General features: G+C 35.0%; 1 pseudogene; it reads right to left on the reverse strand.

Moving 5' to 3' along the window:
* The window catches only part of LOC131409657 (UDP-glucuronosyltransferase 2B31-like), a 62,922-nt pseudogene that overhangs the window by 17,707 nt on the left and 28,125 nt on the right, over positions 1–17,090 (reverse strand).

The raw sequence follows: 17,090 nt of genomic DNA on the forward strand, positions 1-17,090 counted from the left end.
ACCTTTTGCCCTGAAATCATAGCATAAAATTTATGTCCCAGTAGAATCTGCTATGTGTAACTGGCTGTGAGGGGCCCTCATCATCACCTCATAGAGTCCCCCAGGGAGCAGCTGCCCCACAGTGGGAAAGGTACAGCAGAGCTTTCTGCAGCAGAGGTCTGGTCACCCTCTTGAGGAGCTCAGGTCAAACTGTATAAAGTTTCTGGTGAATCTGTGTTTGCATAGAATTGTAACAGAATTATTCTGACTTATAGTCCCAGATCTTTGCCAATTTAAAAATATATATCTATTACTTTCTATACTAGAATAATTCCTCCTTGCTCAATGTATCCTCTCACAAAGAAAAAAGGAAAAAAATGTAGAGGAGGCAAAAATTTTCTGGATATCTCACAAAAATTGCATGTCCAATTTTTTTTTTTTGGTCGTCCTATTTTAAAGTCATTTGTTTATCCTAAATTCATTCATTTGTTCTTTTCTGTCTACAAAATATTGACTTACTCTCAACATAAAAGGTATAACTTCTCTTCCTAATCATTGTTGTAAAGGTTCTTTTCAAGCTGTTTTTTACAGAATAAACAAAAGAGGAATACATTTCCAAATTTGACCTTGAAGACTCTACCTTTTCCAGAGAATTGTTCATAAAGATAATTCTATCCTGATGACATTAGTTTCTTATGAAGGTCACTGTACTTCCCCATAAAGAACATTATGCATCTTGATAATCTGTAGGAGTTCAGTAACCTGTAGGAACATTTATAGTTACCTGTGTGAATGTTTTGTCTCATTAGATCTCTGCCAATAGCCTTCTTCAACCATGCTGTGGAGGATGGTTCCCTATAGTACCGTAGTAATACAACCTCACTTTATAGCTTTATCACTGAGTTGGACTGGTCATCTCCATTCTGTGACATCCTTATAAAAATAACACACGCTCATTGAAAGAATATTTGGAAAAGTATGCAAAGGAATCAAAAAAGAATTAAGATTCAACTCTACTCTCCATGCAAGTACATCATTGGTGTGAATTTTTATGCATTTTTCACATCTTGATTATTCTTCTGTGTATAGTTTCATACGAGTATATTGTGAAGTCAAAGGCTACAAGCATTTTTGAGTATCTTGTTGCAATTTGTCAAGTGTCTTATTTCTTCAAAGGAAAGTATAGAAACTATCTCCCATCCTAATAATTAGCAGAAAGCAAGTAGTTTGGGGAACAATTTACTTTCTATAATAAAGAATAAGGACCAGTTTCATAATCATTGACTTGGATTCAAGTCTTGTTTCTGAAACTTAATAACAACAGCTGCCATTACTAATTATTATGATTTTACTGCTATTCATCCTTCTCCTTGTCCTCTTTTTCCTCCTCCTCTTTTTTCGCCCCTACTGACATTGCCACTCTCCCTTAATGTGAAGGAGGACATCTTTCAAGAATGGGTTTAGACTGAATAGAACTTTCACTTATCTTACCTCAAGGTTTACCACTGTGAAACTTTTCATATGAGCCTAAATAATTTTTAATCAAAAGAGATATTGTGTTAACCCTTGAATAAGGTCTAAGTTTTATGGTGTTGCCAATCAAATGGTAGACAAAAAAGGATCTCTTAATAGATCGTTGAATAGTTCATTATTGGATCTTTGCTTTCTGTTTATGTCTTGAAGTTATGATATCAATTTAAAATGTATAGACTCTTTGTTTCTCTCATAAGGAGTATCATCTTATATACTAACAGAATTATTTTGTCATTTTAAAGTACGGGGAGTTTTTTCAGACCCATGTGGTATAAATTATTTGATCTTTATTAATTACGCAGAATTTATGGTCCTTTATATATATACAGTGTACATTTTCTCTCTGATCTTTTAGACAGGCATCTACGATGTCGAGAACCACGTTCCCCGAGGAATCTTGACTGAGATTTCATGTAGGCTTGGTGTGTGGCAGAACACATTTGCTCTAATAAGCAAACTCCTCTTATGCTTTAGCTATCAAACCCTGGATCTCAAATGAGGAATTGTTTAAATGCTGTAGTGAAGGCAAGTGAACGTTGGGTTTGGCTGCCAATATTGTTGGGGCACATATTCATATTGTTGAGGAATGGTCTTCCTTTAATGCTGAAATACTGGTGAAGAGATTCTACCCTCACAAAAAATTGTAGCATTTCCATTTGCTTGTCTGATTGCCAAATTATGCATTTACTTTTAAGTACTATACAGGATAACTTTGCTTGAAAATACAATCTTGATCTATTGGAAGCTAGTTTTTATTAAATGAGAAATAACATCAAAATAAGCTGAAACATAGTAGTTATGAATACATAATAGTAACAATGATAACATAATAATAGTAACATAACAACAGTAACATAATAGTAACAAAAATAACACTGACGACAATACTCAACGTTACTTCTTTATCACTGACTACGTGCCAGAAACATTTTAAGCATTTTGTCTGCATTAAGCAGTGTTTTCCATTGAAGAGGAGGTTATTATTATAAATATAATTTCTGCTTAGTAAGTACATTCAACTTCTTTAGGTTACTAATTATTAGGCACTACATCCAGGAATATTATTTCTGTTTCTATGTTTGGAAATTCATTAAACGCAGAAAAGAAGAGCCTGTTGGCCCTTCATAAATAATAATATAGCTGTTAAATGTTATTCAACTGACTTCATAAATAATAATATAGCTGTTAAGTGTTATTAACACTTTAATGATGCACTGCAAAGTATTGACAGTATTGATTAATATGGGACCTAAGAATTTTTCCATGCCCTTGAGCAAAATAGATTCTGATTTTGGAAATCCCCAGCAATCCTCATAAACTAGATTATAATATACAAGTGTTTAATCTCTACTTGCCATGTGAATGTTAAAGTAACTTCATTTTCAGCAAAAATTAGCATAGATGATAAGCAGGAACTACATAAGTTAGGAAACTACAAAGTAGGTCACAAATACCCAGAGATTCCAGGTATCTTCTATATATTAGAAATAATTTACTACCATATTTTATGGAGAAAGGGCATCTGAAACTTTCCCCTGCTAGGCTTGTTTCTAGTTGACTCCTTTTTATATTCCCTTCTCCTGTCTCAATCACGTGCAGACATTGTTCTAATGGGTTAGAGGCAGAGTACTTTGGGGGCCACATTTTATAAAGCAGGGGATCACTTTAAGGGGTGGACCCATATCCCCACTGTCTCATTTATCTTCTTCTTTCAATTTCATAGGGCTCAGTCCACCAGGGCACCCTAGTTTTTTTTTCTCTAAATCATTGTGGCTCGCATGGGTACCTGGATGGAGCTTGGAGAGCCTTGACCAACTGTTCTCTGAATAGCTTCCAGAAAAGCACACTGAATAGGCCTATTCCAAAATTTAGGGGAAGTAAAAGAGTCTGGGATTACCTGACAAGCCTCAATTTGCACGACGCCTTTCAGACTGTTATCAATTCCTGCTTAACATTACTGTTAAAATTTAACTCCTTTCTGATAACATCTGTAGCATGTACATTGCCCTCTGGAATCCTGCAAAGAATAGGAGCAAGCAACAGGCAGAATTTGGTGATTTTGGTATCTACCCACCATACCATTATAATACCAAAATGTACATTGCAACTCTGAAATATGTTTCATTCTGATCACAATGTTAATGCCAAAGTTATTATCCATCCAAAGTACAGTCTGTATTACTTTAGCACCTGCCATATATATTTTGGCTTTTAAACTGATATCTGAGATAAATTTGAGCTATCATAATTGGTTACCTTTCATGAAGGACATTTCTGTATCACACCATGTGCAAAGTTTAACAGACTCATTAAGTAGTTGTCCACTATACAGTACTTTATCTTACATTTTGTAGAATCTGGGCAGGGACTGATGCAATCACATTAGTCCTTTCTCCTGTCGTGTTACTGACCACTGACCCCAGAATGAACACCACAGTATCAGTTTCTCCAGAACTCTTGGCAAACTCTTCTATTTCCTGTGAAGAGAAATTTAGCTACATGGATAAAGAGCATTAGCATGGCAAACACTACTGAAAAGATTGCTATAAATAAAGAGAGAGATCAAATACTATCAGGAATTATTAGAGTAGTGATTTTTTTGATTGTACTAAAGTACCCATAACATAAAATTTAACACCTTAAACATTCTTTTTTATTTATTTATTTTTTAATAAGTCTTTTATATTTTAATGTTAAAACTTCAGGACAGTTTCAGGAGTGGTGGTAAGAACACAAATAATGCTAGAATCAGTTGCACACAGGCTTCAAGATCTTGGTGATATAGTACCATCATTATTTACAAAAAGCATTTAATTGAATTAAATAATATGACAGCAGCAAAGAGGTATTAAATGGAATGTGTTTTGCTTCCTTTTAGGGATGTCTTTGTCTTAACTGGGGATACAGGATGGTGAATCTCACTATGGTTCAGTCTACAGAATGAACACACACACAAAAATCCAGTGGATTTTTTTGAGGAACCAATATTAATGAAATGATAAATCAAATGAGTTCTTTATTATTAAGTGTACAATTTAGTGGTATGTATATTCACATTGTTGTGCAATCTCCAAACTTTCTCATCTTGCAAAACTGGAACTATACTCATTATAAAATAATTCCTCAGTCCCTGGCAATCATTATTCTACTTTCCATTTCTATGAATTTGACCAGTCTGGATACTTGTCATATAAGTGGAATCATACAAAATTTGTCTCTTTGTGAGTGGCCCATTTCACTTAGCATAATGCCCTTAAGGTTTAGCCACGTTGTAGCATGTATCAGAATTTCCTTCAATGTTAAGACTGAGTAGTATTACATTGTGTGGAAATACCACATTTTGTTTATTGATTCATCCATCGATGGACATTTAGATTGCTTCCACTTTTTGTCTCTCATGAATAATGCTGCTATGAATGTGGGTTTGCAAATATCTCATTGAGATCCTAATTTTAATTCTTTCAGATATATACCAAGAATTGGAAAGTCTGTTCCATATGGTAAACTATTTTTAAATTTTTGAGAAATCTCCATTCTGTTTTCAGTAGTGGCTTTTTAAAAATAGACGTACTCCTTCAGGTCCTTTAAAATTCATGTAATATGAGATTGATTTCCTTTATTATGTATTTTTCCAAATGTGTATATGTGTGTTTGTGTTGTGTGTGTATAAGCGAGAAATGAAATAGAACTAGTACATGGTAGTGAGGAAGATATATTATTGGACAATATTAGACAAGACTCTTCATTTATAATGTTATCAATTACCAATATAGACTTTGAAATGAGGCCACATAGCAGCTCTTAACTCACCTTTAAGTCTTTATCATTATAGTTCTACTAAAGCACTTGTGTTTATTACTGACAGGATTTTTGAGAATTATTTTAGTTTAGTCATTAGTATTTTGTTTCCCTGTTTATGAGCTCTAAGAATTATGATATGGGGGAGCCGGCCCCATGGTTTAGCAGTAAAGTGTGCGCTCTCCGCTACTGGCGGCCAGGGTTCGGATCCCAGGCGCGCACCGACACACCGCTTGTCTGGCCATGCTGAGGCCACGTCCCACATACAGCAACTAGAAGGATGTGCAACTATGACATACAACTATCTACTGGGGTTTTGGGGAGAAAAAGGGAAAAAAAAAAGGAGGAGGACTGGCAATAGATGTTAGCTTAGGGCCGGTCTTCCTCAGCAAAGACAGGAGGATTGGCATGGATGTTAGCTCAGGGTTGATCTTCCTCAAAAAAAAACAAACAAAAAAAAAGAATTATGATATGGGACTTAGTATCTCTTTTTTTCAGTTCTATAATCTGTGCCTTAAACTTTGTCAGAATTTCCCAAACATTCCCCCAAAATCTTAATGACTGGAGGTTAAGAAGTCCTGATATTCAGGAGTCTGATATCCCGGTTTGGAATTTCCATGAATGGTCCTAAGATGCCTATTTATAATCCAGAATTACATATGTGTAGTTACATATTTGAGTGACCGTATTTCTGGGCTTGTTTACATATAACATCATTTACCCTGAAACCATGTTGTAAAATTGGTGTTCCTTTAGAATGTGCTGTGTATAACTAGCTGTGAGGGACCCTCATTATCACCTTACTGAGTCTCCCAAGGTGTGCATCATTCATAGTGGGAGAGGTCCACAAGGTCTGTCTCCAGTAAACATCAGATTAGCTTCTTGAGTAGCTCACCTCCAACTATCTAAGTCTCCTGTTCAAGTCAGGTTTGCCTGGAACTGTTGAAGCCAAATTTTAATCTGTGGGTCATGATCCTTGTCAATTTTTATAATTTTGTTACTTTCTATAGTGGAGTAATTCCTCATTGTTCAACGTACTCTCGCGAAAAAAGTGAAATGTAGAGGAGCCATAAATTTTCTGGATATCTTGTTAAAACTGCTTACTCATAGTTTGTGTTCATTCCTTTTTATTTTAAGTTCATTTATTCTTTTCTCTTTTGAAAATAATGACCAAGCCTTTCTGGAATAAAAATATACTTTCCAATTCCAATAATTGCCAATAATTGTCATAAAGATTCTTTTGAAGCTGTTTTGTTACAGAAAAAAGAAAAGAGGATAAAAATTTCCAAACTTTGTCCATGCAGACTATATAATGTCTAGGGAGATCTTCAAAATTATGATTTTACCCTGATGACATTAATTTCAATATGAAGGTCACTGTACTTTCCTATGAATCACATGGTGCATCCAGGTTATCTGGGGATTCCAGTGACCTGCAGCAACACTTAAACTTATCTGTGTTCAATGTTTTGTCTCACTAGCTCACTGCCATTAGCTTTCTTCATTCATAAGTTGAAGATGCTTCCATATGGTACTATACTAATACAACCTCTCTTTGCAGATTAATCACTGATGTGGACTGGTGGTTCTCATTCTGTGACACCTTTATAAAAATAATATATGCTAATTGTAAGCACATTTTGAAAACTATGAAAATGACTTAAAAGGAAATATGTTACCCATATTCTCCATCCAGCACTATCCTCAGCGTAAAATGAGAAGGTTTTCATTCTAGTGTTTATTCTGTTCATATAACTAAATATCCATATATGACATACACTTAGAAAATAGTAATCCTAATATATATTTCTTTTTCATCCTATTAGAAAATTTTCATATATTTATTATATGTACAAATTATTTAACAATTCCTTAATTTTGGATATTTAGTATATATCCAACATTTACTTTTATGAATAACTACCATAAATATTGCTTTTCACATCTTGTTTATTTTTCTGTATATAGTTTTATATGAATATACAAACTGTGCCTGACTTACAATGACTGAACTTACAATTTTTTGACTTTAAATGGTACAAAAGCAATATACATTCAGTAGACATGTACTTCGAATTTTAAACTTTGATCTTTTCTTGGGATAGTGATATGTGATACAATAATCTCTTGTGATGCTGGACAGTGGCAGTGAGCTGCTGCTCCCAGTAAGCTACATGACTACAACGGTAAACAACTGATACACTTACAACCATTCCATACCCGTATACCATTCTGTTTTTCACTTTCAGTACATTATTCAATAAATTACATGAGATATTCAACACTTTATTAAAATAGGCTTTGTATTAGATGATTTTGCCTAACTGTAGCATAATGTTAGTGTTTTGAGCACATTTAAGCTAGGCTAGGCTAAGCCATAGTGTTCGATAGGTCAGGTGTATTAAATGTATTTTGACTTACAGTATTTTCAACTTAGAATGGATTTATCAGGATGTAACCCCATCATAAGTCAAAGAAGATCTGTACTATGAAGTCAAAGGCTCTAATTAGCTATAAGAATCATGATGCAATTTGCCAAAGGTCTTTTTTCTTAAAAAGAAAGTACAGATATTTTGTGAGAATCTAATAATTAATGGAAAGCAAGTAGTTTGAGGGAAAATTTCCTATATATAATAAAGAATAAAGACAGGTTTCACAATCATTGACTTCTATCCATCTTGTTTTGCAAATTAATAACAATAGTTACTATTATTAATTATTATGATTACAGTGCTATCCATCTTTCTCCTTGTTCTCCTTCTCCTCCTCTTTTCTCCAACTCCTACTGACATTTCATTTTCCCTTTATGTGAGGAGTGAAATCACTAAAAACTAGGATTAGATTGACTCCAGTTCAAGATGGTGACATAAGAGCCTCCTAAACTCACCTCCTCCCATGAACACACCAAATCTACAGCTACACACAGAGAACTCCCCTTGAGAGAATTCCAGAAACTAGCAGAGTGACTCCTGCACGTTGAGTGAATGAAAAAATACCCACATCCTTCACTTCAAAACCGATAGGAAAGGCAGAGAAAAAATGTCATATACCTTATTCTTGGCATAGTGACAGACAATTGAGAGGGAACTCTCAACTCCTAGACAGCCAAGGATTTGGAACCAAATCAAGTGCTCCATCTTTTAAGATTCTCACTTGAGAGACCAGCCCCCCAAACATGTATCTCTGAAAGCCAATGGGGCTTGAATCCTTGAGACCCACAGAACCTTAAGATACAAAGAAACAACTTTTCAAAGGGCTCATGAGGACTATCTGTTGCTATCCACCTAGGGCTTAGCTCAGAGGGAGCAGACAGAAATGGCCATCACCCAGTCTTTCCCTGAATGAGGTCTATTCGCATACTGTAAAAGCTGCTGTCTAAGGGTCAAGTTTCTTTCTTTCTTTTTTTTTACTTAAGTAACATTTGTTTATAACATTACATAAATTTCAGGTGTACATCATTATATTTCAATTTCTGTGTAGATTACATAATATTCACCACCCAAAGACTAATTAACATCCATCACTCTCTAGGGGCTGACTCTGATCCTTCCTGGAGTCCATGGGAGCCAGCAGAGACCATCAACACCTTCTCACTTAAGCCCACCTCTAATCACAAATATATCCCTGGAAGGAGCTTGTACACATACCTGGCAGCCCACTTTTGTGGCTACTGTCCAAGGGATAAGTATCTAGATTGACTGGCTTTGATAGCCAATGAGTCTTGTATTCATGAGTCCCATAGGACTGTATCAAGCAAAGAAACAGCTATTATTGGTGCAGGAGCACCCCTCTCAAGACTACAATAGTGCCGATGGAGCAGGCAAAAAACCCATCTCCCAGTATGTCTGTGGAAAAGCCCTACAACCTACTTTCCTAAGTGTTGCCTGAGGGTCAAACGTCTAATCAGCCTACATCTAGGTGCTAACTGCAATCATCCCCTTTGAAATAATGACAGATCTTGGCACACCCTCAGTTACTGGGAGCCACTAAGTACAAAGAAGTTGGCTTGGACAATCACAAAGGTTTGATACACAACCAAGAGCTCTGGCTAGGATTATTGATAAAGTTCATCTCCCACATGAGACCACTCTGTCAAGACTGGGAGAGGTGGCTGTTTTATGTAATGTGTTGGAACTGACACAGAGAGTCAAGGAAAATGAAGAAACAAAGAAATATGATCTGAACAAAAGGGCAATGCAAAACTCCAGAAACATACCATAATGAAGTGGAGATAAGTGACTTACCTAATAAAGAGTTCATAATAACAGCGGTCATAAAGATGCTAACCGAGGTCAGAAAAACAAGTTATGAACAATGTGAGAGTTTCACAGGGTCAGAAAATATGAGAGTGTTTCCAACAGAAACCACAGAGCTGAAGAAAATAGGTACGTTGAAATTTTCAATAGAAGGATTCAAAATCAGACTAGATCAAGCAGACAAGGATGAGTGAACTCAAAACAGGGCAGTGAAACTTGTCCAGTCAGAGAAACAAAAGAAAAAAATGATAAAGAGTGAAAACAGCTTAAGGGACATATAGAATATCATCACTTGCAACAACATATGCATTGTAGGGTTCCTAGAAGGAGAAGAGAGACAAAAGGGGCATAAAGATTATTCAAAGAAAGAATGACTGAAAACTTTGCTAATCTGAGAAAAGAAACAGTTATCCATTTTCAGGCAGTGCAGAGTTCCAAAAAGGAGGACTCCAAAGAGACCCACACCAAGACACTTTACAATTAAACTGCCAAAAGTTGAAGACAAGGAGAGGATCTGAAAAGCAGCAAGAGAAAAAAAAAAAAAAAAAAAAAAAAAGCTTGTTACATACAAAGGAATAACCATAAGAATATCAGCATGTTTTTAGCAGCTACTTTGCAGGACAAAAAGGAGTAGCATGATATATTCAAAGAACTGAAAGAAAAAATTGCCAATCCAGAATATTCAGTGCAGCAAAGTTGTCCTTCATCATTGAAAGAGAGATAAAGAGATTTCCAGAGAAGCAAAAGCTGAAGGAGTTCATCACCGTTAGCACTAGCCTCATAAGAAATGTTACAGAAGCTCTTCAAGCTAATATGAAAGAATGCTAAGTAATAACTGGAAAACATCTGAAAGTAAAAATCTCACTGGTAAAGGTAAATATATAGTTAAATTAGGACTACCTAAAGTAATGGTGCTGGATAAATCACTTATAACTTTATTATGAAAGTTAAAAGACAAAAGTATTGAAAATAACAATAATTGCAATAAATCATTATTGGATACAAGGGTAAAGGAATGTAAATTGTGGCAAGGAAAACATAAAATGTGTGTGGAGGAGAGTGAAAATGTGGAGCTTTCATATGCCTTCAGAGTTAAGTTATAGGTTTAAAATAGACTATTTCAATATACAAAAATCAGTTGCATATTTATACACCCACAATGAACTATCAGAAAAAATAAGTGAGACTATCTCAAACTAAAAGCTTCTGTACAGCAAGGGAAACCATCAAAAAAAATTTGAAGGCAAGTTATGGAATGGGAAACGATATTTGGAAATCATTTATCTGAAAATGGGTTAACATCCAAAATATATAAAGTACTCACACGACTCAGTTGCAAAAAAAACCCAAGAAATCTGATTTAAAAAATGAGCTGAAGATCTAAATAGACATTTTCCAAAGAAGACATAAAAGTGGCCAAGAGGTACATGAAAAGGGGCTCAATATCACTAATCATCAGGGAAATGAAAATAAAAACCACAATGAGACATCACCTCACAAATGTTAGAATGCCTGTCATCAAAAAGAGAAGAGATAAGTTTGGTGAGCGTGTTGAGAAAAAGGAACATGTGCACTCTTGGTAGGAATGTAAATTGATAGAGCCACTATGGAAAAGAGTATGGAGTTTCCTCAAAAAGTTAAAAGTATAAGGACTATATGACCCATAAATCCAAGGTTTGGGTATACATCCAGAGGAAATGCAAACAGGATGTTGAAGAGACATCTGTACAATTGTGTCACTTAATGATGGTGATATGTTCTGATAAATGCATCATTTAAGCAACTTCGTCACTGTGAGAACATCATAGAGTGAATTGACACAAACCTAGATAATATAGCCTACTACACAACTAAGCTGTATGATATAGTGTATTGCTTCTAGGCTACAAACCTGTACAGCATGTTACTGTACTGAATACGGTAGTCAATTGTAACACAATGAAAGTATTTGTGTATGTAAACATACCTAAACATGGAAAAGGTAGAGTAAAAATGTGGTGTAAAAGACAAGAAAATGATACACAACTGTATAGGGAACTTAACATGAATGGAGCCTGCAGGACTGGAAGTTGCTCTGGGTGAGTCAGTGAGCGAGTGATGAGTGAGTGTGAAGGCCTAGGACATTACTGTACACTACTTTAGACTTAATAAAAATGGTATAGTTAGGTTACACTGAATTTATAAAAATCTATTTTTCTTTCTTCAATAGTAAATTAACCTTAGCTAACTGTAAGTTTTTTACTTCATAAACTTTTTTATTTTTTAAACTTTTTGACTCTTTTGTAATAACTCTTAGCTTAAAATAGAAGCACGTTGTAGAGCTGTGCAAAAATATTTTCTTTCTTTATGTCTTTATCAGCTTTTATCTGTTATTATTATTATTATTTTTTACTTTCTAAATGTTTTTGTTAAAAACTAAGACATAAACACTTATGTTAGCCTAGGCCTACACAGGGTCAGGATCATCAGTATCACTGTCTTCCACCTCCACATTTCTCCCACTGGAAGTTCTTCAGGGGCAATAATGCATATGGTGCTGTCATCTCCTCTGATAACAATGTCTTCTTCTGGGAAGCTCCTGATGGACCTGCCTGAGGCTCTTCTTGAGGACGTGTCACTCTTTTCAGAAATATGTCCATGGTAGTCCTCTTCTTTTTTTCATCATAGATTTGCTTGTAAGCAGGTAATGCACTATAAACGTTCCTCTCTATCACTGAAAATCTTTCAGTGTTGGGATCCATGTTTTCAAACATTTTAAGGAGCTTGTTGAGGTCTGCAAAGGTTTCTGCTAAACCCTGCACTGTGAATTCTCTTGGGGGTTCTTCCTTTTCTTCTCCTGCGCTTTTCTTTTCTCTTGTCTCTTCTTCAGCTATGCCTTCCTGTTTCAATTCAAACAACTCCTCATTAGTGAATTCCTAAGGAAAGACCCCTAGGAATTCCTCAATGCCATCTTCATTCACATCCAGGCTAAAGTTGTTTGCCATTTCAACCACATCTTTGTTGATTTTTGTAACCTCTTCATTCTTGGCAATTCCTTTGAAGTCATGGGTGAACTTTTTGAGTGTCTTCTTCCAGATGCCATTCATATGCTCCTTGATGACATCACCCCAAGCCAAAGCAAGGTTCTTCATGCAGTCATGATGTTGTAATCCTTCCGGTATTGCATCAGTCCTTCTCAGTGTCTTCCTCACTTAGAGCAATAGCCTGGGAAAAGATCCTTCTCAGGTAGTAGAACTTAAAAGCTGCTATAACTTCTTGATCCGCTTGTTGGATCAAAGAGGTGGTGTTTGGTGGGAGAAACACGACTTTGATATTGGGATGAAGATCACCAATAAAAGGAAGATGTCTAGGAGTATTATCAACAATAAGCAATAGCTTGAGAGGTATGTTATTCTGTGAAGAGTACTTCTCCATTGTTCTGGTATAGCAATTCAGGTGGGCAACTTGGAAGAGGAGCTGCAACATTCATGACTTGTTATTGCTCCTGTAGTACACTGGTAGTGTGTGCTTATTGATATGCTTGAAGTTCCTGGTGTCCTTACTATGCTGGATCACAAAGTGTTTCAATTTGTAGCCTACAGTGTTTGTTGCCCTGAAGCAAGACAGTTATTCTGAACTTAAAAGCCTTGAAAACTGGCATTGACTTGGCCTCCTCACAGATCAATATCCTTTCATGTTACTGTTTCCAGAAAAGAAAGTTTTCATCCATAATTAATATTTGCTCTTCCAAGTAATTTTTCTCCACAATTAACTCATCTAGAGTTTCCAAAAATTCTTTAGCTGTCTTCACATTAGCCTACACAAACTCACCACTCAATTTCATATTATGTAATGAATAACAATTCTTAAATCATTTAAACCACCCAGAGCTAACAGTAAATTCCACTCTGTAGTTTGGTCCAGCATTTCCTTTCAATATTGCAAACAAATTCTTTTGTTTTGGCTGTGATCATCATGTTACTGAGTGGAATATGCTTCTGTGTCTGGTCTTCAATCCAGGTCATTAAAAGTTTATCCATGTCTAATATAAGCCCTTCTCAAATTTTTGTTAGTCTTGTTGCCTTCAATGAAGCAAATCCTTTAACAGCTTCCATCACTTTGTTCTTGTTCTTCAAGATAGTAGCTATGGTGGAATGGGACATGCCTGACAGGCAAGGAATAACCATCACTTATCTTCCAACTTTGTAGTCTTTAATCACTTTAAACATCATTTCCACATCAATCACTTGACATGGCTTCTTTCTGGCAAGATTAACATCACATTTGAATGCTTAAGGGCCATAATGAACAAAACAACATGAGATTATACCAAACACAAGAGAAAACAATGCACTCAAGAGACGTGGTAAACATAAGACATATGAGCCGCTGTTGGTGTAACATGGCATACTGTTTTACAGTAATATTTTTTACAAGTAGAAAGAGTACACTCTAAAATAATGATAAAAAAGTATAGTATAGTAAATACATGAACCAGTAACAGTCATTTATTATCGTTATGAAGTATTATGTACTATACATTATTGTATGTGCTATACATTTATACCACCACAGACACGTGAGTAATGTAGTAAAACAAACAGTTGTACTAAACTGTTATTATGGCTATGACATCACTAGGTGACAGGAATTTTTTGTTCCATTAAAATGTTATGGGATCACCACTGTGTATGTAGTCCATCATTGACCAAAACATTGTTATGTGGTGCATGACTGTACTCTCATGTTCATTGCAGCATTATTTACCATAGCCCAGCTATGGAAGTAACCTAAGTGTCCATCAAGGGATAAATGAATCAAGAAAGTGCAATACATATATATGAAAATTATTCAGCCATGAGAAGGAAAGAAATTGTTCCATTTGGGACAATACCGATGGACCTTGAGGGTATTATGTTAAACAAACCAGAGAGAGGAAGACAAATATTGTATACTATCACTTATATGTTAAATCTAAAAAAAATCTAAAAAAAAAAAAGGTAAACATATATAAAGAGAGTGAAAAGTAGTTGCCAGTGTCTGAGGGGTGGAAGAAATAGGGAGAGGTTGGTATAAGATTATAAAATCTCATCCATAAGATGAATAAGATCTGAGGATCTAAGGTAGAACTTGATGACTATAGTTAACAGCACTACATTGTATAACTGAAATTTGCTAGGACTATAAGTCGCACACACCCAAAAAAAGGTAAACATGTGGAGTGATGGATGTGTTAATTAACTACATGAGGGAAAGCTCTTCATGATGTATATGTATATCACATCACCACGATATACGCTTTAAATCTCTTACAATTTTATATGTCAGTTATACATCAATAAAGCTGAAAAAAAAAAAGATGGTTAGATTGAATAGACCTTTTACTAATTTTACCTCAGGCTTAAGACCTTGTGAAAGTTACCATACATAGGTAAATATTTTGCAATCAATAGTGATATTGAGTTAACCCTTGAATAAATTCTGTTTTATCTTGCTGCCAATCAAGTGGTAGACAAACAGGATGTCTTAATTGATCATTACACAATTCAATAAAGGATGCTTATTCTTCAATTATGTCTTAAAGACATGATATCAATTTAAAACATGTTCGATTATTGCTTTCTGTCATAAGGAATATCATCCTATACACTAAGAGAATTCTTTTGCAATTTTATATGATGGGCAATTTTAAGATACAAGTGGTAGAAATTATTTGGCCTTTTTTAAATATGCATACTTTATGGTCCTTACATACGCAGTGTTTATTTTCTCAGTGCTCATTTTAGCAGTCAGCTGTGATGTCAAAAACCATGTTACCCAAGGGATTTTTACCGAGGTTTTGTATAGGCTTGGTGTATGGCAAAACTCACCTGCTCTAATAGGCTAAGCAATCTCTTTTATGCTCTAAGATGTCAAACCTTGGGATCTCAAATGAGGAATTGTTTAAATGTTGGAGTGACAGCAAATAAATGTTGGGTTTGGCTGCAAATATTGTTGGGGCACATATTCATATTGTTAAGGAATGGTCTTTCCTTTAAGCTAGAATACCAGAGAAGATCCTCAAAGCAAATAAAAGAAAATAAACAGGAATAGATTACTTTAGGCAGTGGTTTGGCACGTTTGCAGTGGAGTCCTCCAACAAATGCATAATGCAGTAAGAATGGGCAAAGAAATGGAAAATCCCAATAGATTCGAATAAGCCACATTTCAGCTTTCCCCTTTGTCTCACGAAATGTAGTGGGTCTTCTTGAAGGGAAAAAAGTAAAGAAAAGGTAGAGGAAATGAGAGTGTTGTAATGTGAATATATGAGGTAATGTCTGAAAGGAACTTGGAATAATGTAGCCAAAAATTTTTAAAAGTGTGTGTGGTTTGATAACACACGTATATATAATTTACGTATATTATACATATGTTGATTGTATTTATGTATGTGTGTGTGTAAAAGACAAAGCGTAAGAGAATTTTATCTCTAATGTCACATTAGTACATTGTCAATACTAAACAATTATTAAACCTAAGGCACTAAAGAACTAAACATGCATTTGTTTACTCTGTAATGCTGCAAGAGTAACAGATGCAAAAGGAAACAATTATTTGAGCTCCCAATCAATTAACCAATGGATACACCTTTCCTTAGTGTATTCGGTCTAGTGTCTACAACTTAGCAAGTTATTCCTTTCATCCTAGATTTTCCAAGAAAACTGCGTGATTTTTGAGAGGATGGCTCATTTCCTTATACCTGCATCTGCATTGGCTTCATGTTAGGAGGTAAACAATATTTGTATAATTAATAATATTTGCAAATAATAGCTAAAAATTTTTCATAAAGCATGGAAAGTCCTCTGTACGAATGACAGACCACAGGATATAAACTGAACTTGCAATATAAGCCTTTTCATAATATTTGAGAGGTTTGAGATCAGTTTTTAATTTCATTTCATCAATTCACTTGTAAAAGACACATTCCTCTGAGTTTATATTTATGCAACCTCACCTTCCAAGGCAGTAAGAATGTTAAGACTTCATGCTACCTCTAAAAATATGACTTGCCTAGTACTTCAATATAGAATGGATCCCGTTTCTTCTCATTTGATATTTGGAGCTAAAGGTCAAAATAAAGCACATATATCATACTTTTTACCTCTACATGACTGTCATTTGATTAGTTAATTCTTGTGTTTGAGTAGTATATTTGAAATAAATAATACTGGCACAGAGATTGTAAAAATAAAGTTACATCAATTCAGTCTTTCTATGTGACCACTTGGAGTTTTGTACTTAAATTTTTTTGACTTTTGAGACATTTGAAAACTGCTAGAAACAATCTTGAAGAAAAAAACGCGAGTAGTATTTCCATTTGCAGAATTTAGTATATGATGTTATTTTTATGACTTTCTGCCAAGTACATCTTCATGTTTACATCTTTTCCTGACTCCATGTGTGTAGATATATATATGCTGCTGCATATATACATATATATATATACACTGCTGCATAATAAATATATATTGTTGTTTTTATTGAAGTAAAATTGACATGCAATAT

Source organism: Diceros bicornis, chromosome 8 (assembly GCF_020826845.1).
Source record: "Diceros bicornis minor isolate mBicDic1 chromosome 8, mDicBic1.mat.cur, whole genome shotgun sequence".
NCBI lineage: Eukaryota > Metazoa > Chordata > Mammalia > Perissodactyla > Rhinocerotidae > Diceros > Diceros bicornis.